The sequence below is a fragment of the Balaenoptera borealis genome, assembly GCF_965194805.1.
Source record: "Balaenoptera borealis genome assembly, chromosome: 13".
Taxonomy (NCBI): Eukaryota; Metazoa; Chordata; class Mammalia; order Artiodactyla; family Balaenopteridae; genus Balaenoptera; species Balaenoptera borealis.
This window is the reverse complement of record NC_138870.1, coordinates 27,166,606-27,191,776: the sequence shown is the minus strand read 5'-3', so window position 1 is coordinate 27,191,776 and position 25,171 is coordinate 27,166,606. Positions and strand designations below refer to the sequence as shown.

Genomic DNA, 25,171 nt, shown 5'->3' with positions numbered 1-25,171 from the left:
CCAGCACCCCCACCCCCGCCCTGCGTCCCCACCCCGCCCTCCTGCTCCGCCCTCCTTCCCGGCAGCACTTTCTCTCCCTTACCTGGGCTTCTTAAAGGGACAGGAAGTGCGAAACCAGCGGGCGCCCTGACCTCACTTGGGAAATAAGGGAATGTCAAATACTGATTTATAAAAAATCCACTCTGAAGCCGTGGAGCATCTGCTTCGTGTCAGTCACACTTCTAGGCACTGGGCATAGAGCGGTGAGCAAAATATACACAGCACAAACCCTTAATGACGCTTATATTCAACTGGGATTAAATCATAATATGTCCTCCCTTTTATAATAATTTTCATACACGTACAATCTTTTTTGTTTTTTCAACTGTAACTTCTCATTTCAATAACACTCACTGATTCTCTTGCTAGTAATAATTTGTAATAGATGTTCAAGATCAATTTGTCTAGGGACTTCTCTGGCAGTCCAGTGGTTAAGACTACACGCCTGCACTGCAGGGGGCGCGGTTGCCTTCTCGGTCAGAGAACTAAGATCCCGCATGCCACCTCCCCCCCCCCCACCCCGTTTGAAAAATCAATTTGTCTAAGGTTTTTTTTTTTTAATGGATGAGCAATCAAACCACATTATTTATTTTTGGCTGCCTTGGGTCTTGTTGCTGCGCATGGGCTTTCTCTAGCTGCGGCGAGCGGGGGCTACTCTTTGTTGCGGTGAGCGGGCTTCTCATTGCGGTGGCTTCTCTTGTTGCAGAGCAGGGGCTCTAGGCACGGGGCGCTTCAGTAGTTGTGGCTCGCAGGCTCAGTAGTTGTGGCGCACACGCTTAGTTGCTCTGCGGCATGTGGGATCTTCCCGGACCAGGGCTTGAACCCGTGTCCCCTGCATTGGCAGGCGGATTCTTAACCACCGCGCCACCAGGGAGGTCAAGCGTTGTTTTTAACCAGCTTCTGAATTCTATCCCAGTGATAGTTTAAAAATCCATCCGCTTCTCTCCATCCCTCCTGCCTCTGCCTTATGATTGCTTGCTTGAATTCCTGCAACTGGTCTCTCTGCAATCCTGCCTTCGTCTATCCCATTCTCTATAGTTCAGCTGAAATGGTTTTTCTGAAACTTTCATTCCATAGTCCAAAAAAAGGCCTTACATTCCTACAAGATAAGATAAACCAGATAAGCCAAGAGAAACAAACTATAAGCCCTGAGAAACAAACCTGGATTTTCTTTTCTATTGTTTGGTGTTTTTATTTTATTTATTTATTTTTGGTCACGCCGCTTTTCGTGCGAGATGATCTTAGTTCCCCAACCGGTGCCCCCAGCATTGGGAGCTGCCTGGTCCTAACCACTGGACCGCCAGGGAAGTCCCACCCTTTTGTTCTTTTTAATTGAAAGAACTGTCTCGCTTTTATCAAAATTGACCCAAATGCAACCAAGCAGACCCATCAACTGTCTGATAACAATTGAGCTATCATCTGACTTTGTGGTTTTTGCATTTAAATATCTGCCTACATTTTTGTACAGGAGCCAATTCTCTAATAACTGGACACTCTTGCAAGTGCAAGTAAAAAAAAAAATTATCCCCATTCTCAAATTTGTTTTTAAGGGTTTTTTGAACAAGTTATTTAATTATACTTATTAGCTGTATGTCCTTGGGCACATTATTAAACCTTCCTAATGAAGGGGATTAGGATATGCCATTGTGGCACAGGAATTATTTTGAGCGAAAGAGTTTCTGAAATCTCTTACCTGCCTAAAGCTGACTCTCCCAAAAAAACTCAACTGTCATAAAACCCCTCTTCAAGAACAACTTTAATCTTCTTGGACTTGAGAAGTGGACAACACACCCAAACAGACATTGTCTCAAGACTATCATATCTCCTATCTATTCTCCTAAAAAACCATTTATCTTTCCAAAAAGTCATTCCCATAAGTGCCCTTTCTCTCCTTCCCCATCACCTATGATGGAATGAAATATATGTTTTTTAAGGCAGGACAAGAAAATTTAAGCATAGCAGATGCCCTTCCCAACAGGGCTCTTCCTAATGTGCAATGTGCATCTACATTATACATTAACCAGACCTCCTCAAAGACAGGAATGTCTGCTCAACCATAAAGATCATTTTTTCCCCTTCTTCTGACGCCAGCAATGTAACTCCTTAGAAGATAACATTCTTTTCTTAATCCTGTAAGGGGTCATGGTGACCTGCTGCTCCCTTCCTACATGTAGGTCTGGTCTTTGTATCTCTGGTTAACGTTATGTAAAATGTCAGTGTGTCATTTTGATGAACGATCCTTTGTCTCAAAAATGTATATAAATGTGCTTTCGACTTCTAACTAGGGGAACAGTCCTCAGAGTTTTCCGAAAGACTGTCTCCAGGGTTATAATCCTCAGGTTGGCTCGGAAAAAAACCTCTATTTCTTCTTTAGATTGACTATTAATTAATTCTTCATCAACACCTACTAAGTTAGGTATATAAACACAAAATTTTAACCACCCCCTATGAGTTATTCATCACTGAATTCTCATGTGCCTATGCGTTGCCTGTGTAAACTCTTTTTTTTTCTCCTGTTAATCTGTCTTTTGTCAGTTTAACTTGCAGATCCCAGACACTGAACATAAGAGGGTAAAGGAAAGTTGTTCCTCCCCTACGCTAAGTACCAGTGTTCTTCTCTGTAAAATAATAATGATGATAATAATAATGTACTGGGAGGATTTAATGGGATAAAAGTAGCTTAGCACAGTTCCTGGCATATCGTAAACGCTGTGATTATCATTATTGGAACTATGGAGTTAGTGTTGGTAAGACGCAAGACTGGAGGCTGAAGATCAGGTTTTCAGCGAAGAGTGAGGGGATCAGATTTGAGTTTTAGAAAACTGTTTTAAGCTGCGGGTATCAAAGAGAGAGGTTGGATTGAAGGAGACATCAGTTGAAGAATGTGGTGGTAACCCAAGCAAGCACTGATGAGGGCATGGAAAGAATTGGACATATCTGGACGTGATTCAGGAAAAGCCATTAGCAGGACTTGGAGAGCAATGAAGTATGCTTGCTTAACCATAATGATAGACAATCTAAGGGAAAGATATCGTTTTTTCTTTATCAACTTGACCTGAATGACCGTGCTATCTGATCTCATTCTTCCTTGCTTGAAAGCCTCTCTGGCTCCCCATGTCTTCAATATCAGAGTCAAATTCCTGATCACAGCTTCCGAAGCTCTTAGTAATCAGTCCCTACTTACCCATCCTGCCTTGTTTCAGAACCCTCCCCTCCTCTACACTTTGCTTTCTTGTGGCAAGCCCTTGTCCTCTCACTCCATGCCTTGCTTAAGACAAAGTTGCTGGGGCCACCACACATACACCCTCTCCTCACTGACCCTAACCGCCTCCTCATCCTTCAGAACGCAGCTCAGAGTTAAGGCCCTCAGAAATGGCCCCTACACACACACACTGATCTTGACATTTTCTTAGCTTCCTATAGATATATCCAGCAAGAGCACCATGCAGAACTGTCACTGCCTGCCTCCTCTACTGGGCTTAGAGGCAGACCATCTCATTCCTCTTTTACCTTCTGCCACAGTTAAGACAATCAATAAATTCTGTTAAATGAAAGAAAAAGCCAGTAAAGGAGGAAATTAACAAATATTACATATCAGTGTCTCATTTCCAAATGTTATTTTTAACAGCTTTATTGAGGTATAACTTACGTACAATAAACTTCACATATTTAAAGTGTACAATTTGATGTTTTGCTATGTGTATACCCTCGTGACATTGTCACCAAAATCAAGAGACTGAACATATTCAGTGCCCTGTGTTATCTCTCCCTCCTGTCCTCCACATCCCCTGCATCCCCAGGTAGCCACTGATCTGCTTTCTGTCACTACAGATTAGTTTGCATTTTCTAGATTTTTATATAAATGCAGTTATACAGTATGTACTCTTTTGTCTTTGCTTTCACTCAGCATGATTATTTTGAGATTCATCTGTTGTTTCATGCATCAATTGTTCACTCCTTTTCATTGCTAGGTAGTTTTCCATTGTATGTATATATAAAATGTGTTTATCCGTTTATCTATTGATGAATATCTGGGGGGGTTGTTTATTTGTTTGCTATTACAAATAAAGCTGCTTTGAATATTTGTGCACATGTCTTTGTATGGACATATGCTTTCTTTTCCATTGGGCAAATACTTAGGAGTGAAATGGCTAGATCACATGGTGGTGTGATTAACTGCAAACCTTCTCCAAAAGGGTTGTCATTTTACATTCCCATCATCAGTGAATGAGAATCCCAGTTCCTTCCATGTGATGAGGAAAACAATTTCATTTTTCTGAGTTGCTGCCTAGTTGTTTTACAGTATAAAAACACCACTCACACCTAGAGTCTGAGCATTTAGAAAAAAACGAGTTGAGGATACCCACAGTAAGTACCCGCTTTGTGTTTCCCGGGGCACCTTTTAAAATAACCACTTTGGGTTAAGCCTGCTGAAAGTTAGTGACCTCTGCCCAACTACCTCATGAGTAATAGGTGCTTGCTACCCTGCTCTCCATCTCCTGCTCGCCCAGCTCTCCCTTCCCCCAGCTCATTGTACCCTCTTGCTTCTGGGGTCTGTAAGTAATAATAAATCTTGTGATTCTACTTCCTTTGTGTGGGTGTACTGAAATTGCATCTTCAATCAAAATGACCTGTGGGCTTTACTTCCCTAAATGGGAGCTCGGATGCTGAGGCAGCCTGACCCTGGGTAGGTGGCTTGTGCCCCTTCGTTCATCAGGTCGTAATCTCCATATTCTTAATTCAATACACCAGCTCCAGCTTCTCAACACACTCCACATCCTCACCAACACTTGATAGTGTCTTTCTTTCTGATTATAGCCATCCTAGTAGGTATGAAGTGGTATCTCGTCATGGCTTTAATTTGCATTTCCTCAACGACTAACAATGTCTGAGCATATTTTTGTGTGTTTGCCATGCATACATCTTCTATTCCAATTATGTCTCATTTAAGTTCAAATTGTTGCATTATTTTTCTGATTTTTCATAATTTGGGCACATTAAAAATAGGCACTTTGGGGACTTCCCTATTGGCACAGTGGTTAAGACTTCAAGCTCCCAATGCAAGGGGCCTCGGTTCGATCCCTGGTTAGGGAACTAGATCCCACATGCATGCCGCAGCTAAGGAGCACGCCTGCTGCAACCAAGATCCAGCGCAACCTAAAATAAATAAATAAAATAAATATTTTAAAAAATATAAATATGGACTTCCCTGGTGGCTCAGTGGTTAAGAATCTGCCTGCCAATGCAGGGGACACAGGTTCGATCCCTGGTCCGGGAAGATCCCACATGCCGAGGAGCAACAAAGCCAGTGAGCCACAACTACTGAAGCCTGCGCTCTAGAGCCTGTGCTCCGCAATAAGACAAGCTACTGCAATGAGTAGCCCCCGATTGCCGCAACTAGAGAAAGCCCACGAGCAGCAACGAAGACCAAATGCAGCCAAAAATTAAATAAATAAATAGGCACTTTTTATCTATGTTTTTCCTCAGTGCTGGAAGAACAATTCAATAAAGCTAATGGAATGATGAGAGAAAAATAACCTCTCTTGCCATTTTTGGAGAATATTATTTGTAAATATAACACAATTTGAAGATGTTTATAAATATAAATTCTAAATAAATTTGTAAATATATTTCTAATAAAATATATACTAAAATCAGCTTCAAGATGCAAACAACAGATAAATCGTACTCAATCAAGTGTGATTTGCCTCTGCCATCCCAGAATGTGTTTCTCCCCAGACTTTTGCATGAAGTTTTGAGGTTTTGAATTTTCTAGAGCTTCACTTCTTCTTCTCTCCCCCAAACTGCCCTTGCAAGCAGTCTACAGCGCCACGTCTATGTAAATTCAGAGGCTTCCTCTTCTCAGTTCCTTATCTGCGTTTGCAGCCTTTAGTTGGTCACTAGGCAAGCTTTTGTTTTATTTATTTAATTTTACTTTTTGGCCACGCGTCCCGGCATGTGGGATCTTAGTTTCCCAACCAAGGATCAAACCCACGCCCCCTGCAGTGGCGGCGCGGAGTCTTAACCACCGGACCACCAGAGAAGTCCCTAGGCAAGCTTTTAAACACCGGTCACTAAGTCATGCCTAAAAATCCCGGCATCTGGCCCTTTAAGACCAGTTTGTTGTAGAAAGGATTGCGCGCCCACTGAGAAGTGAAATCCTCAGCCAACTAAAGCTATAGTGCCATCTAGTGGTAATTTAGGTGTGTCTGAGCTAAAATGGTAAAAATAAAAAAATAATAAAGAGCAAAGATTCTCACCCACAATTTGACCACACACTGGTATACTTGTTTAGTTGTAGGATGTGGCAGAAATACTTCTCACTGATAAAAGTTAAGGCCTGGGGCTTCCCTGGTGGCGCAGTGGTTAAGAATTTGCCTGCCAATGCAGGGGACACGGGTTCAATCCCTGGTCCGGGAAGATCCCACATGCCACAGAGCAACTAAGCCCCGAGCGCCACAACTACTGAGCCTGCGCTCTAGAGCCCGTGAGCCACAACTACTGAAGCTTGTGAGCCTAGAGCCCGTGCTCCACAAGAGAAGCCACCGCATGAGAAGCCCGCGCACCGCAACGAAGAGTAGCCCGCACTCGCCGCAACTAGAGAAAGCCCGCGCGCACCAACGAAGACCCAACACAGCCAAAAATAAATAAAATTGATCCTTTAAAAAAAAAAGAGAAAAAAAGAGTTAAGGCCTAAAATTTAGGAAAGATTTGGTATCACCCATGACACATTCTCCATCCCTGGCTGTCTCCCTTTCTCTCTCTCTCTCTCTCTCACACACACACACACACACACACACACACACACACACACACACATACACACACACTCCACAATTAACCCACCAGGAAATCCGTAGGCTCTACCTTCAAAATATACCCAGAATCTGACTTCTCTTCACCACCTGCAGTGCTTCCCTCTAGTACAAGCCACTATCACCTCTAGCGTGGATTATTGTGATGGTCTCCTAACCAACCCCTTGATTTCCACCCTTGCTCCCTGTGGTCTATTTGCAACAAAAAAGCCAAAGTGATCCTTTTAAAAGGAAGTTAGGTCCTGTTGACGCTCCACTGGAACCCTCCGACATCACCCCGTTGCCCATTCCCGTCACATCCAGCCCAGCCCCTTCTCTGACTTCCACTCCGACTGCCTTCCCCTTTCGACGACTTTTCAAATACACTCGACCAAATTTTGGTTTTTTTTGTTTTGTTTTTGCTGTCCTGCGAGGCTTGTGGGATCTTTTTCTCCCCACCAGGGATTGAACCCGGGCCCTCCGCAGTGAGAGCGCGGAGTCCTAACCACTGGATGCCAGGGAATTCCCTCCGCCTACAGTCTTGATGTTTTGTAAACACACCTTGCTGCTTCCTGCTTCAGGGTCTTTACACCTGCTCCACCATCAGCCTGGGATGGTCTTATCTTAGACGTGTGCACAACTAACCCCTCATATCCTTGATTTTTGCCAAATGCTTTTTCTGCATCAAAGAGACGGTGGCGTGGTTTTCTCCTTCACTCTGTTAATGTGGTGTATTACACTGATCAAGTTTTGTATTTGAATCATCCTTGCCTTCCAGAGATGAATCCCACTTAGTCATGGTGTATAATCCTTTTAATGTGCTGCTGAAATTGGTTGTCTAGTACTTTGCTGAGGATTTTTACCCCTCATCTCCTCTAAGTCTTTGCTCAAATGCTACAATCTCCATGAGGTCTGACCACCCTATTTAAAATTGAAAACAATTTCCCAGCTTTGTTTTTCTCCATAGACATTCATCACTTATTTTGCTTGTTGAACTCTCACGAGGACAGGGACTTGCCGTGAGGACAGAGGTTTGTTTCCTTTTTCCCTTTTTTCTAATTGAGGTCTAATTCACATACGCTGAAGACACAAATCTCAAGTGAACAGTCTGATGAGAATTTTGATAAATGTAATGCACGTAACCATGTAACCCACACCTATCAAAACATAGAACATTCCCATTGCCCCAGGAAGCTCCCTTCTGCCCCTTCTCAGTCAATCTACACATCCACCCACTCACTGTGTTGATGTCTATCACCATAGGTTAGCTTGACTTGCTCTAGAGTTTCTTATAAATGGAATTATACAGTTTGTACTCTTTTGTATCTGGCTTCTTTTGCTCAGCATAATGTTTTTGAGATTCAGCCACGTTGTTGCTTGCAGTGGTCCTTCGCTCCTTTTTCTTGTTCAGTAGCATTCCACTGTGTGAACATACTTCAGTTTGTTTACCTCTTTTTCTGCTTATTGACATTTGTGTTGTTTCCAGTTTGAGGCCATTATTGATAAAGCTATAAAGCATCTATGAACATTCTTGTAGAACTCTTCTTGTGGGCATATGTTTTCATGTCTTTTGGGTAAATAACTAGGAGTGGAATTGCTGGACTATAGGGTAGGTGTATGTTTAACTTTATAAGAAACTATTGAACAGTTCTCCAAAATGATTATAACATTTTAAGATTCCTACCAGCTGTGTAAAAGCTCCACATCATGGACTGTGGTGTCAGCCATTTCAATTTTAGCCATTCTGCTGGCTGTGGGGTGGGATCTCATTATGGTTTTTAACTTGCATTCTCCTATGACTTATTTCCACATGCTTTTTTTTTTTTTTAATAAATTTATTTATTTATTTTGGGGCTGTGTTGGGTTTTCGTTGCTATGTGCGGGCTTTCTCTAGTTGTGGCAAGCGGGGGCTACTCTTCATTGCAGTGCATGGGCTCTAGGCGCACGGGCTTCAGTAGTTGTGGCACGAGGGCTCAGTAGTTGTGGCTCACGGGCTCTAGAGTGCAGGCTCAGCAGTTGTGGCACACGGGTTCCATTGCTCCGCGGCATGTGGGATCTTCCCAGACCAGGGCTTGTACCCGTGTCCCCTGCGTTGGCAGGTGGATTCTCAACCACTGTGCCACCAGGGAAGTCCCCTCCACATGCTTATTGAAGGCTGGGATTTTGTCCATTTTATTTATTGCTTTATTTCCTGCCCATTAGTGCAAGGTGGGGCCCATATTAGGATATCAATGAATATTTGTTGAATGAATTAATCAATGATTTACTCTAAGAAATAAACAAATTAGATTGGATTCAAGGTTGTTATCCCTTAATAATAACCCAAAGAACATTCTCTCTGACTTGGATTTTGAAATCTTTCTTTAGCGGAAGAGAAAAGATATCCTAGCTTAGTTCACTAGAAATGATATTCAACTCACAGCCCATTTTTCCCATTATGAACTAATATTACATTGATGGTCATGGTAGTTAGAATTTGCCATAGTGCTTTAGTTCCCTAAAACTTTGTTTAAATTTTTTCAAATTATTTTATGCCCATAGTGCTGTTGATACTTTTGAACATTATCAGGCTTTTATAGCTTGGAGAGAAAAAAAAATGTAAGAACTTTTAATAAAATTTAGGTAAGTGATTGGAAATTATCCTTGGGTTTTTATTTGATACGCTCAGAATTCTTAAAGTGTAATGACCACCGTGTGCACAAGCTTTCACATAAACTATTACCTTATCTAATAAAGAAAAATTAGGCTGGGAATAGAGGTGTTAAACTATAAGGATCTCTGAGGTTAGAATTTCTAACACTAGTAGGGAAAATTTTGTTTTAATGGAAAACTATGCATTGTTTAGCATACAGCCTCTCTCAGTCATCCAAGTCTGATTCTCTGGGAACTATTTTACAACTTTGTAAATTGTAGACAACTTGTAGCAATCCTAAATAAATCCCAACCATAGTCATGCAAATCTTATCCTGTCCAGTTTCCTTCTCTCCTGCTCTACAGAAAAAGAAGCTAGTTTTGCCTCCATCTGCAGATTCATTTCAATTCTCCTGCTCTATGAAATGAATCTGTTAGAGTCCTCTTTGAACTGGTTGTAACAGCTTACCTGTGTCAAAAGAAAATTCAGAGGGAATTCCCTGGCGGTCCAGCGGTTAGGACTCAGCGCTTTCACTGCCGGGGCTGGGCTCAATCCCTGGTCATGGTACTGAGATCCCACAAGCCAGCGAGGTGCTGCCAAAAAAAAAAAAAAAAATTCAGAGAGCTGTACTTGATATGAATATTTTATTGAGCAAGAAAAACTTCACAAACTGGGAGACTTGAAAACCAGAAGGGGTAAGACGCTCACTTTCATCAGCTACAGCTCAGTTAAATGAGGAAGGATGTTGTTTTCTATTGCGATTGGTTAATAGAAACTTACATTCTTGCAGGGAGTGTAGCATCGCACAAGCTTACCTGTTTATAGCTGATGGGCTAGGAAGCTGTAAGGGCATGCTGATGTGAAGAAAGCTTAAGTTTTGTTTAAGGTCAGAGTCAGCATTTGGGGGAGATCAGGACACTTGAAGTTTTGGTTATGGGGCTAGGGGTGATTGCTTAGGGTATATTAAAACTGTGGCCTCCATTATGGTTTTTCTTTGACACCAGTTTCCTCATTAATGAGTTTTAAAAAATATTTTACACATGTTCATTTCATAATATCTGTATGGGAGTAATAATTTTGCCCTTTGGAGGATAATTATCCTTTAATTAAATAATTGGCTGATCAATTAAAGAATTAGTTAACCATATAAGAAGTCTCATAATTAAGTTCTAACTTTGGGAATCGGGTTCACCTACATACATCATTAACAGAGAGAGGATCTGTAGTAACTGGGATCTGGCTTACTTTAGCCAGAATTAGTTTAGTTGTTGTTTCGCCCCACACTTACCTACTGATCAAGCTGATCAGATTGCAGAGAGGTAATTAAGGTAATATTTGATTAGAAACTTGGTCTTCATATATAAATAGATAAACAAAACGTCCTACTGTATAGCACAGGAAACTATATTCAATATCTTATAATAACCTATAGTATAAAATAATATGAAAAAGAATATATATATTCATATATATACATATGGCTGAGTCATTTTGCTATATACTGGAAGGTAATATGGCATTGTGAATCAACTATACTTCAATTTAAGAAGCTTTATATTACAAAAAAAAATAAGAAAGAAACTTGGTTTTCAATAGACATGGTTCTTATGTCTTTTAAAAACAAAAGTTGTCTAAGATAGACTAGCTCTATATTTTCTCTGCTTCAAAATATATTTTAAATGTGGCTTGTGACAGGAGCTATTCTTAGAAACAAACAGAATGCTATCTATTTCCCAACAGTTTCATATTAAGAGACTGAATATACAAATGGACGATGACCAGCCTGTATGACAATAGACTCTGACCCACAACCTTGGCAGCAAGCGGTCCCAGAAGCCAAACCACAACCTCTGCAGTTATCAGTCCAGAATGATCAGATGAGGTCAATGACTGCCGGCTTCCTTAATATTTGCCCCACTTCCAACTCAGGAGCTACCGGAGGAAGCCAAATATGCTCCTCAGACCAAAAGCATAAGATGCCCTGCTCTAGTCAGCCCACCTCCTGCTTCCGGTGCCAGCAAGCTCCAATCACTGCTCACCTGGCGACTCTCACTCCCCTGTGGGTCTCTGCCCAATGTAAGAGATGCTGGCTGATTCCCTTGCTAGAGCAAACTCCCAGTACATAGCCTCTGTTCGTTCTCATCTGGGTGCCCTTCGTTTATTTCCACATAATACATTTACTTCACTAGAGAATCATGAAACTTATATGAAGAATTTATTATTGGCCCAGGGGAAACACTCAGAAAACTACAGGTTCATTCGTTCTTCCTGGAGATCAAAAAGTAGCTAGAAATTCCTCAACTATATTACTGATATGAAATCATACAGAAAAGTTCTGGGACAGCAAACAAGAGAGTTGAACTCTAAGGCCAGTCATTTTTGTTATAAATAAAGGTAATATTACAAATGAAACTTTAAAAGTAAACTTGGTTTTAATTTTCAGTACAGGAAAAAAGGTCCCTTGTTCCCAGTTTCTCAATCTTAAAGCTGAAAGGGACTTGTCCCTTGCCGAAGTTCGTTGTTTACAAAAGTCAAAACGGAGATCTGGGGAGATGATGCGGTTTACCAGAGAGCAGCGGGGGAACCCCAAGGATAGCCTGGGTGTCTTTGGCCATGAACCCCTTCTCCCAGCAGCCTCAAATAAGCAAACACCCTAAGAAGAAACCACTTGCAAATAGTTTCCAAACACGTCTCCCAACACGCCTTCAAGTCATATTGTAGCCCCTAAACTCTGAACCTCAAATCTTGCTCACTCCTACTTCAGTTTTCTTTCTACAGCCTCACTTCACCTTCGTCTGTTTCCAATTTTCTCATCAGCAAAAACTGTTTCAAATGAAATATTACCCAGAGCCCAAGAAGGCACGTGGGCTCCTCTTCACAGGTGCCTCGGTGCCTCCCCTCCGGAGGGCGCTGCACTTGTCTTACATAAGCGTTAGGAATCAGAATTAGAATACCTGCACCTCCAAGTACCCCCAGGGCAGTGCTTTTCAAACCTTAATATGCAGACCAGTCACCTAGGAATCTTGTTAAAGGTCAGATTCTGGCTCAGGTCCTGGTGGTGCCCGAGAGTCTGCATTCCTGTCGAGTTCCCAGGGAAGGCAGTGTCCAGCCCCACCTGAGAAGAGTTTTAAAATCACACACGTATATCCCTCACTACCAGTTTAGGTGCACATATTCAGAGCGGAATCTGGGAGCTGTCATTTTAAAAGTTCCAAGTGCCAGTTCTGTTTACAAACACAGTGCTAGAACAACGTATTCCAAACTGCCCTGATGATAAGAACCACCTAAGACACTGGATTCAATGCTAGTTCTCGGGTCTTCGCCTGGAGGTGCTGATTTAGTAGGTTTGGGGTGGAAGCCAGGAATCTATTTTACAAGGGACACAAATGACTAGCAGCCCAAAAGTTTGGCAGACGATGGCCCTCAAACACAATTTAAAAACCATTCCATTCTGCTTTCCAGCTTTTGGATTTCTTCATTCTTTCATTCATTCGACTTTATCACGACCGTCTCGGATCGGGTGGATTCCGACTGGGTCCTTTCCTTGCCCTGTGCCGATGGCGCCAATTGAACGAGACCAGGTTCGGCAAAGCAGAGAAGTAACTATTTGTTGATCAAGGAGTGGGCAAGGGAGAGCTCCTGCTCTGAAGACCCCTTCTCCCTGCCGGGGGGTTGGGGGGAGCAGGAAACTTAACGGGTAAGAGGTGGGTGCACCACCAGAATTCTGGGAAAGGGGCGGAGAGTTCCAGAAACAGCTGGAACATGCGCAGTCCCTTGGGCTCCCTTGCACACGGACTAATTGTGCCTCGCAATGTGCAAGTCCCACCTTTGGGCGGAGGTCCTAGCATGGTAAGGGGCAAAGGCAACTTTTAGACACTTTGGGGCTCTTCTGTGCAGGAGCTGCCCTCATGGTCAGGCTGGAACCGGTTCAGGGCAGTTGACTGTCCCCATCTTGGGCCTTTCTGGCTCTGGCTGGTTCTGCGGTTTTGCTTATGTGGCGTCTGCCTTAGTTCCTGTTAAGCGAGCACAGCTGTGGGCATAGATCAATGGATTGTGGTGGGAAAAGAGAAAGTAGGTTAGTCTCCGTACACATGTGGGTCTCCTCCCTGTGACAGCTTTGGTGTTAACTTCTGAATTATCTCCTCCAGGGCTTGATAAACTGCTGTTTCTTCAACTCTGCCATAATCAGACTTTCAGGTGGTGATTCTGAAAGGACCCTAGGCATCCCCCAGGCATTTTAGAAAGTTTAATTATTGTTTATGTAGAAAAAACTGAACCACAGAATCTAAGCATGAGCCTTTATTTGAGAATACCTGGCATGAGAAATCTCAAGCGGAGCAGTCAGTTGAGGGGAAAAGAGTAGACTGCTTTCCGGGACTTTAGCAAGAGGGGTCTGTCAAAATTAGATCGTTCTGGGAATAGAGAAAAACTGTTCTTGAAGATTAGCAGCCGTATCTTTAGCCATCTGGATTTTACTTACAGTGCTGGGAAAGAACCGATAGGGGCTAAAGTCCTGTGCAAGAGGGTTGGGCAGCAGAGCCATTGGGACAAACACCTGCCAGGTTCTCAGTGGAAATTTTCTAGTCTTTCAGGGTCTTGCAGTTCCTAATTTTGGTCGACATGGATACTGAGCCTCATATCTAGGTCTTACCACATCTTTGTTTGTTCAGTTCACTACATCTATGTGACTCCTAAAGATTGCTATCTCAGACTCTGCAAAGAACAGGCATCCAAGCTTCCCATGACTTTTGCCTTTGTAACTCGAGTCACTTGACAAGTGAGTGGTTGCACAGAGGAGGATATAGCAAATGACTGTGGAGACAAGTATTAGCATGAGATTTATCAGAAGACCTTGAACAGTGCCTCTCAGTCCTGTTAATACTGGCTGTCATGGGCTGCATGTTTACATCCCCCCAAATTCAGATGTTGAAACCCTAATCCCCAATGTGATGGAATTTGGGGATGGGGGCTTTGGGAGGTAATTATGTCATATGGGTAGAGCACTCATGATGGGGTTAGTGCCCTTAGAAGAAGAGACAGGAAGGAGCTTGTTCTCTTTCTGCTCAGCACCATGTGAAGATATAGCCAGAAGGTGGCTGTGTGTAAACAGGAAGAGGGTCCTCACCGAGAACCCAACCTGCTGACCCCCGAGTCTACTGAGAAATAAGATTCTACATTAACGGGTCTGTGTGACACTTTCTTTGCTCATCCTTCTCATTTTCCCAAAGTAACAAAGATTAAGGGAAGAAACTTTATGAATTTCACTTTAGCAATAAGAGAGAGAGAGATAATAACAATAACAGAGAGAGAAAAGATAGCCAAGCAAAGGAAGGGAAAGAGACAAAGAAGAGTTTGGCAGTCACTTCCTCCAGGTATGCCTGCATCCTGGTTCCCAGGTCTTGGGTAGAAACTGCTCACAGATAGCCACCTGCTGTGTAGTCTGAGGCTCTTGGGAAAATGGTCTCCTTCATGATGTTTCTGTTTCTGATAACATCCCAGTGATGCTCAAGACAGTCTTACACTGGTATGATTTTCAATAAGCCAAAGTCTCTGGGATGAAGGTCATGCAGAGGTTCCTATAGTTTACCTTTTGGAAAAGTTGCTGAACCCATTTTATAAACTGGCATATTCTGCATTCACCTTCTATCACCTTTTGCCATATTGGACTGTACAAGAACAGAGTCAAGGATGAGGGTGAGATCCACAGACACATGGAGTATTCAGTGAGCAGCATATGTGGGGATTGTCTATGAGTTCCTGCTGGAGTGACCCGAAAGGCCATTAGAGCCTTTGGCTGTAGTAACCAGAGTTCCTCTGGTAGTTTCATAAATTACCATTTATTCATTCAATTTTCTCTGAGGACTGTTGGTGATAAGGCAGCAAAGCTTACGTGTGACAGGGCCCTAGAGAGTTCCTTAACTGGTATTTCAGTGAATTGGGTTCCTCAATCACTAGACAAATTAGGTGAGTTTTCTTCAAGTGGGAAACATAAGTACTAAAAAAATTTTTGCTACTGTCATAGCAGTTGCTTTACAATAAGAGAAGGCTTCAACCCAAGCAGAAAACAGAGATGGAGTAGTAAGAACACATTTAGAATCCCGTAAGAAAGAGACTGAATTAAATCCATCTGTAGAGGTTTAAAAGGGCATAAAGGTTTTGGCTCATTTCAATGTTCCTTCTTTACAGTTTTCCCAGGAGTATGGTTTGGATGGATGGATCATATTCCAGAGATATCCTCTGAAGTCTTATGAAAGATTTCCTACAAAGGCTTATTGAAGACTCTGATATAGTAAGATATGTGTATTTGGTCTTTGTTCCTGGTACAGGTTGTACCTTCACCCTATCTGAAAAAAATTGGGGTTAACAGTGAATGCAACTGTATTGCCTAGTGTTAGAAATAGCCCGCTAATCTTATAACCCTTCCCTATGTGAATCAGGGTGCGCTGAGGCAGAGGTACTTGCTAGACTGGTATTGCTGCCTGCAATCTAAACCAGCACTGTGGCCAAACCTAATGTCCCTTCCAAAGGTGGAAAAGTTTGGGTATAGGTAGAGAGAAGGAGGAATAGTAGCTGAGGGTAGAGGAACAAATAAATGAGTTATGAAATAAGGGAAATCCAATATTACATTAATACCTCAAAAGAGGCTCAGAGCAAGAGATGACATTGTCTCTTAGCTCAATTTATCAGAAGCCTAAAAGGGTAAAGGCAGATATTGCTGAGGGCAGTCCTGCTTTTAGAATCTGACAAGATGGAATGGAAGGCTGCAAACCTGAGTGGCCTCATCCTGGAGACATTTTCATACAATATGGATCCTGGACCGGACTAATTATTAATGACTGAATGGGCTCTAGTCATGTGCTGCATCTCTTAACTGTTAGGATCCTCAGACCTGTGGTATATTTTAAAATATATATATGGTCTTTGTCCCCAGTTCCTGGCACAAAGCTTCTAAAACCCTTGGAATTTCCTGTGATAAGAGCATCTTTCATTACTCATAACAAGCCCTTTTCAACCATCCCTGAGTTTAGGTTGATGAGGTGACTCTTGGTAGACCTTTATTTATTATTATTATTTTTAATGCAGTTTTTTAAAGATTTTTTTTTTGATGTGGACCATTTTTAAAGTCTATTGAATTTGTTGCAATATTGCTTCTGTTTTATGTTTTGGTTTTTTGACCACGAAGCATATGGGATCTTAGCTCCCCAACCAGGGATCAACCCACAGCCCCTGCATTGGAAGACGAAGTCTTAACCACTGGACCACCAGGGAAGTCCCTTGGTAGACCTTTAGACAGCTTCAGGATGGGGGCTGGTCAACAGAGGAACCACCCTTATGATTAGAGGGCTGGAACTTTCAGCCCCATCCCCAGAACTCACGGGAGCAAAGAGAGACTGGAGGTGGAGTTCAATCACCAATGGCCAGTGATTTAGTCGATCGTGCCTACCTAATGGGACCTCCATAAAAGCTCCTAAATGATGGGGTTCAGAGATCTTCTGGGTTGGTGGACACATCGAGACTGGGGGAGGGTGGTGCACCTGGAGAGGGCATGAAAGCTCTGCCCTCCCTCTCTCCCCAGTACCTTCTCCTATGCATTCTTCCATTTGACTCTTCCTGAGTTGTAATAAACCGGTAACAGTAAGTAAAGCCCTTTCCTGATTTCTGTGAGTTGTAGTGGTTTATTGAAACTGAGAAAGGGATTGTGGGAACCCCTGACTTTGCAGCCAAGTTGGGCAGAAGTGTTGGTAACCTGAGGACCGGGTCCTTGTGACTGGTGTCTGCAGTGAGGGCAGTCTGTGGGATTGAGCCCTTGGACCTGTGGAGTCTGATACTAACTCCAAATAGATGGTGTCAGAATAGAAGTAACTGGGCACCTAGTTGGTGATCAGAGAATGGGAAAATTGCAGAAATAAGAATTTTACAGTTTTCTTTCTGTTGTTTAATTTCCACATATTTGTGAATTTTCCAAGTTTCATCTGTTGATGATTTTTAATTTCATTCCATTATGATTAGAGAACACACTTTGTATGATTTAAGTACTTTTGAAATCATTGAGACTAGTTTTTTTCACCCAGCATACTGTCCATCCTGGAGAATGTTCCATGTGCACTTGAGAAGAATGTGTATTCTACTGTTATTGGGTGTAATGTCTATAGATGCCTGTTAGGTCTAGTTGGTTTTGTAGTGTAGTTTGTCTTCTATTTCTTTGTTGATCTTCTGTCTAGTTGTTCTAGCTATTATTGAAGCTATTATCAAATTCTCCACTTATTAAATTTTCTACTTCTTCCAGTTCTGTCCATTTTTGCTTCATGTATTTTGGGGCTTCATTGTTAGGGTGTATGTGTTTATAATTATAATATAGTCTCAATGCATTGGCCCTTTTGTCATCATATACTTTCCTTCTTTGTCTTTCATAACTATTCAGTATTTTTGTCTTAACTGTCTGTTTACCTCATATTGTTATAGCCACTCTAGCTCTCTTTTGCTTACTCTTTTCATGGAATATCTTTTTCCATTCTTTTATTTTCAACCTGTTTATGTCTTTAAATCTAAAGTGAATCTCTTGTGGACAGTATATAGTTAGACCATGGTTTTTTAAAAATCCATTCTGCCAATCTCTGCATTTTAATTGGTGTTTTAATCCATTTAAGTGTCTACTGATAAGGAAGGACTTACTTCAGCCATTTTGCTACTTGTTTTCTATATGTCTCATGTCTTTTTTGGTCTTTTATTCTTCCATTACTGCCTTCCTTTGTGTAAATAGATCTTTTCTGTGTATTATTTTAATTCCCTTGTTGTTTGTTTTGGTATATATTTTTTAGTTATTTTCTTAGTGGTTGCTCTGGGATTACAATTAATATATTAACTTATAAAAATGTAGCTCAGATTAATACCAATTTAATTCCAATAGTATACAAAAATTTTGCTCTTATATAACTTCATTTCTTCCCCTCTTTCGTGCCATTAATGCCATACATATTACATCTTCATTCTATGCCCATTAACATAAATTTATAATTATTGCTTTCTGTAGTTGCCTTTTAAATCAGGTAGGATAAGAAAAAAGTGTTACAAACCAAAAAACATTTCTAGTGTCCTTTCATTTCAACCTGAAAGACTTCTTTTACTATTTGTCTGCTATTAACAAATTCTCTTGGTTTTCGTTTATCTGGAAATACCTTTTTTTTTTTTTTTGGCTGTACTGGGTCTTGGTTGTGGCACGCTGGATCTTCTTTGCAGCACGCGGATCTTCGTTGCAGCATGCGGGTTTCTTAGTTGCGGCATGTGGGCTTCTTAGTTGCGGCATGCAGACTCTTAGTTGCAGCATGTGGACTTCTTAGCTGCAGCATGCGGACTCTTAGTTGTAGCATGCATGTGGGATCTAGTTCCCTGACCAGGGATTGAACCCAGGCCCCCTGCATTGGGAGCATGGAGTCTTACCCACTGGACCACCAGGGAAGTCTCTATCTGGAAATATCTTAATTTCTCTAAAATAGACAAATTCCCTCAGCTCACAACCCACCTTCTTGGTAGTCACCTTTTCTTCAGGCCACAGAGGGGTCCCTGCTCTGTTCTAGAGGGTTGGGCTCTACCAGCTTGTCTGTACTATGAGACCCTGCCTCCTGATTCAGATGGCCTAAGAAAGGAAATGACTGAATTTGGACTTGGAACCAAGAAGACTCCTTGGAACCAACTGACTCTTAGGAGTTGTCAGGGAACATATTTCCCACCAAGTAAAATGGACAGTAGATGTAGATAAAGCCGTGCATGGAGAGTATAGTGTATCCAGGGCCTATGGAAGATACAAAGAAGTATCAAACACTGTTCTTATCTTCAGGGAAGTGACAGGAAAGATAAATTGAGCAAAAGGAAATTCCTATTGTGTCCAGGCCATAAGGTAGTCCCTAAAAGTCAATGATAAATGAGTCAAGGTCCTCAGGAAACTTACTGTCTCATGGAGAAAATTAGTAGAAGGACTAATTATATTACAGTTTTATCAACATTAGCACTAAGCATTGGGTGCTGCCAGCACTCAGAGGAGGTCCTCCTAATCCAAACTCAGGGCCGGGGAAGGAGAGGGTTCAGTAAATGCTTTTAAGAGAAGCCGAAATTAATTCTTGTATAATAGTAGTTAACATTATTAACAGATTACTGTCTCATTTAATCCTCTCTACAGCCCTATGCGGTAGGTATAAATATTACCCCCAATTTACAGATGAGGAAACTGAGCTTTGGTGAAGTTCAGGGACTTGGCTAAACTTCACAGTTCTGGCAAGAAGGTCACACAGCTCTGAAGTGGTAAAGCTGAGCAGCCCTAACCAGGCATAATGAGCTTTAACCACCCATATTCATAACCACTGTGTAGCATGACAGATCACTAGTAGTTCACTAGGCTGGAATGGGAAAGGGGAACTTCAAGTCAAAGGAGTCAGGAGGAGAAAGATGGAGGGGTGAGAATACAGGATGTGTTCTGGAAATTGAAGTAGTTCAGTGTGGCTGGATCAAGAAAGTGAAGGGGGAAATTTTTGGAAAAAGGAAGAAGAGGTAGGTTGGCGGAGGGATTCATATTATGAAAGAGAACCATTGATGATTTTAAGCATCAAGAACTAAGACGAGACTTTTAAAGTATGCAGAATGGATTGTGGAAAGGGAAGGTGTATAACTAGTCAAAGAAACCGGGCAGGATGACAGTTGCTTAGTCCCCAGCAAAAAGGATGATCTTAATTAAAATTGTAGCAGGAATGGAGAGGAAGCACAGATTCAAGAGACACAGAGACATTATACTCAGAAATGTGGCAGTCAGCTGTTTTTCTACCTGAGCAACACACTCTAAGGAGCCTTTTCAGATTTTTGGTAAAATCTAGAAATTTTGCAGAGAACTAAGGCAAATGCACTGTGGACTTTTTCCTTTGATGATAACACCTAGCTTTCTGACTTGAAAAAACTGTATGTAATTAGTGGCAATACTCCCCTAATTAGAGAAGTACAAGAAGAGGATTTGGGGTGGAATACATAAATTCCAGTTGGGTTCATCTTGAGTTTGAGGTAAGTAAGGGACTCTGGGATTAAGGGAAGCTCTAGAGGCAGTTGATATACTACTGGAGTTCAAGAGAGTTCTGGTTTGGATGTTGTGTAGACAGTCTGCAAGGTGATCAATCCTCCCAGGTGCCCAGGACTGAGAGCTTTCCTGGAACATGGGACTTACAGTGCTAAAGCCAGGAGAGTCCCAGGCAGAGCAGGACAGCTGGTCACCCTAGGATGGGTCTGGGGCCCCAGAGAGAAAGCTGAGTTAGAAACATATATGTGGCACCACCAGTCTGTAAGTGACAGCAAGGAAGGGATGGAATCACCCAAGAAGAATGTGGTGAAAAGAAAAAACTGCCAAGGAACGAATCCTGAGGCATGCTAATACTAAATGAAAAGGTAGAGAAACAAAAAACTGGCCAAGGTAGTATGGCTCTGTTGGTTGGTTACCCAATAGCCATTCTCCCTGTGGCTGGTCCCAGCCAATCGTGGCAATCCTCTCCCCCTTTCCATGTGGGTCTAAGGGTGGACTTGTGACCCAGTGCTGACAAATGAGATTCGTTGGTTCCTTCAGCAAGCGGGGACTGATTGCCTACCAGGTGCCAAGGCTGTGGGGATACAGATGAGAAGAAAATCCTTGACTTCATGGAGTCTACTTTTTCATGGATGAGAAAGATAATAAAGAAATAAAGGCATATGTCAGCTATTGATAATCCCTAAGAAGAAAAAGCAGAATAAGGGGAATAGGGAAAATGGGTCGAGATACAGTAACATTTTATATGGAAAGTCAGGAAAGGCCTCAGTGGTAAAATGGCATGAAATGTATGGGACACTGTCCTGGTGGTAGGTACAAATATTACCTACCAGGGGTTTCAGCGCCACCTGGTGTCCACAGAGGGAGGTACCACTAAACCATATCCAAAGGAAAGAGCCTGGATTCTTAATTGATATCACTGAGCAGCCAAACCCATCCCTACTGATACAGGGATGGAAAAGGAAAGAAAGAAAGGTGGGAAGAAAGTCAGAAAGAGCTGTGTCCTAGGAACAAGGGGAAGGAGAGTTAACAGTTTCAAATGCTGCAGAGAGGCCAAGGAAGATAAATGTTTGAAAGTGTCTAATGGTGACCTTGACCAGGGCTGTTTCAGCAGAGCCACGGGGAAGACGGAAAGCACATGACCACACCTTTTTGAGGATCTTGCTATGGAAATCGAAGGTGAGGAGAGGACACAATCTCCAGATGAGGGGATACAAACCAGAGGATGAAATTCTTAAATTCATAACTACACCTAAGTTTGTTTTACATTGAGGAAAAGTAAAAAAAACAATAGACAGGGAGAAGCTGTAGATATGGGAGTTAATTGATAGAGACAGTGCCCAGGGGAAAAAAAGCCACAAATGTACAAACTGCTTTTCTTCTAATGAGAAGCCAAAGTCCTTACTGGCTTTCAAGGCCCCCACTAGAGCTCCTCTCTCATCCCCAGCCCTCTCCCCCACTGCCCTCTGAGGATTTAGTCATCTAGCCTTCTTGCTGCCCCTCCCACCAGCTGCTCTTCGCTCTTTCCCCAGATATCTAAGCTCTCCCTTCCTTCCGTGCTCTGCTCACAGATGACCTTTTCAGGGAGTCTCCTTGACCAACCGATATAAAATAACACCGCCATGCCCACCCCATCATTCCCAATCCCTCGCCTAATTTTTTTCTGTCGCATTTATTACCACCTGACCTACCATACATCTCACTTATTTAATCGTCCACTGCCCGTCTCCCCACTAGAATGCAAGCTCCATGAAAACAAGGCCTTTGCTTTGTTTTCAGCGTTGAGAACATCGTGTGGCCCATAGTAGGCATCCAACAAATATTTGTGGAATGAACAGATATGTGGCAAGGAAGTAGCAGAGACAATACATGAACTTAGAAAAAGGAGTCATTGTGACACTGGGCGGTCACAAAAGGCGCAGGTCCAAGAAGGCGGCATGAGCAATAGGAGCTCACATTTATTGGCTACATACTACCCACCAGATACGGTTCTAAGTACTTTACATAAATTGTCTTTTAAGCTTCAAAATGGGTCTAGAATGTGGGTGCTCTTGTGACTTCTGTTTTACAGGTAAAGACGGAGGCACAGGGAGGGTAGGTCACGTGCTCGAAGTCTCATAAATAATTCGCAGCAGGGCTGGGATGACGCACTCAGGCAGAACTGGGCATGTAAAGATCAGGCTGTAGTTCCCTTAGCCTTTAAGGATTTAGACTTGGTGATGAGAAAGGAGAAAGGTATTTCAGGCACAGCATTCCTGAAAGGCCAGAATTTACAAGTTCATTCTGGAGAGAAGAAAGAGCCCAGTCTGACTAGAGAGGACATTCATGGGCTCCGGGAAATGGGAGAGAAAATTAGAAAGACAGGGTGGGGCCGGCTGGTGGACAGCTCAATTGCCAGGCTTAGAAGCTTGGATTCCATTAGGAATTTCAACTGGGAGTCATGGTAGGTGTGTGATCAGAGGAGTAACAAAATGTAAACAGCAGTTCAGTAGCTGTCAGCATGTTAACAGCCTCTGAAAACAAAGCAGACACAGTAAGGAGTATTGGGAGGGTGAAAGAAAAGCTTTCTCATCACCAAGTTCAAACTACTCTGTATTTTAATTATGCATTTTAAACAGATGAAAAGGTAGCCTGGCAATCCTCACCAACTTTCCCTGTCTCCAGCAGACAGATTTAGATGTCCTAGTCAGTAATTAGCCATTGTTAATAGTGATGACGCAGTCATGACAGGTATCACCCGAGTACTACATTTCACACCCTTTACATAAAGTATTTCATTTAATCTGCACAGCAACCTGACCATAAGAAGAAACTGATGCTCAGTTCTAGAATCATGGTCTGTTAGAATGGAAACAAACTTTAGTATCATCTGCGCTATGGTTCAGTTTTCTCTACAACATCTGAAACTCACCGGAGTCCTGCCTGCTTCTGAGAGGGGGGATGGGCAGCGTTTCACAAAGTCAGTCTCTCACCCTCAGCCCACAGTGATCCTCAGGAGCTACAAGAACATCAGAGAAAAATATCACGAATATCTTAAGGATACTAAGTGCTGCCTGTATTTGCAGTTGCAAAAATCTTTATCCATATAAAAATGTAGTCCAGGAAAGCTTAGTCTATTTTCCCCTTCTGGACTCAGCCTATTTCTACCTAATCATTTTTTCATATGCCAGAAGTACAGGAAGGGAATTCAGGGGAAAGTAAAACAATATGTATCATGTATGACTGTATGGCAGGCTCTTTATTCACAATATCTCATTTACTTCTCCTGACAACCTTGTGAACTAGATCACTAATCTCAGTTTTAATACAACATAGGAAAACTGAGGCCAAACAGCTTAAGTAATCTGCGTAAATTCACCTGGGCCTGGCAGTGGCAGAACCTGGATTCTGATCCAGGTCCATCTGGCTCAAGACTTCATCTGCATCACGTCCTGTGCACTCTCTTCTCTCTCCGTTGGCTTTTCCAGTAGAGTCTCCAGTTGTACCCAAATTGCTGTCCGTCAGTAAGCTGCTTGGACAGCTTCTGGCTTCAACACATAATGCCTTTAACATCTGTACCAGTGCTGGGGAGGAAACAGCGGGCCCCACCCATTAGAGACAGCATCCAGAAGCATCTCCCACCACTCTTACTCCCACCCGATCGTGTGGCAAAACACTTCAAAAGGGAAACACAAGAACTATGCCCTCTCTGTTTACTTAGGTGACTTCCATAAGACCTCACATCACACACAGTGTCCTGGCCTCACCATATTTGGCAGTGATCAGCAGGTAGAACCCAAGGTTTTACAACAGAGACATGAAGGTTGAATGGGTGGGACCAGAGCAAAGAAGGTGCATCGGGTATAAGGTGCCCCCTGACCCGGTCACATACTGCTAAGGGCTGTGGGCTGTGTCCCTCCCAGTCACCTGTGGAGGCTAGAGGGACTCACCTAGGCCAGCACCCCAAGCTACTCGTCAGCTCTTTTGATTACATCAACATTTACGGCACTGAGGTTTTTCACATTCGCTAAGGTATGTCCCTCGGGGACATATTAAGAACACAGAAAGTTTGTGTATGATGGACAGTAGTAACCACTAGAGAGAGGTATCCCCAACTAGCTCAGTTGTCAACAACTCTCTTTTGAGAATCTGCTAGGGGTGGATGCTGTGGGAGAAACAAAAATGAGTAAGGCTTGCTGCCTCCCTTCAAGGAGCTTAAATATGAATCTCAGTAGTTAACTGCCTATGTTACAAAATAAACTCTGTAAAAGAGCAGAGTACAGTGGCTCTAAAGGCAAACTGTTCCCCCACTTAATAGCTCTGTGAGCTTGATTAAGTGACTTAACCTCTCTGTGCTTCAACATCCTTGTCTATATACAAAACAAGATAACGAGAGGTAACTGTCATAGGATCGTGGTGAGGATTAAATGAGTCAATGCTTATAAGCTTCTTAAAGCAGCGCCTAGAAGACAGAAAACATTCAATAAATATTTATAATAATTATTATTTAAAATACCAATAAGTATATCTCTGCATGAGTCAAATCAGCTAGAATTTTTATAAATTAGCACAGGAAGTTCTCATCTGTTCATTATTTCAGGAGTTAGAATATGTATATCTTTATACAGAAACATTGTAATAGATGTAATAGATGATGTTTAGTTCCCAGGC

The 25,171-nt window shown here is 42.3% G+C and overlaps 1 long non-coding RNA gene across 1 annotated transcript; it reads left to right on the top strand.

The window, feature by feature from the left end:
* Window positions 1-56: 56 nt before the first annotated feature.
* Window positions 57-23,441, top strand: LOC309609998. The gene is made up of 3 exons (XR_014233687.1): window positions 57-8,076; window positions 8,178-13,162; window positions 15,652-23,441. It is a non-coding gene; the product is annotated as an uncharacterized lncRNA (long non-coding RNA).
* Window positions 23,442-25,171: the final 1,730 nt, after the last annotated feature.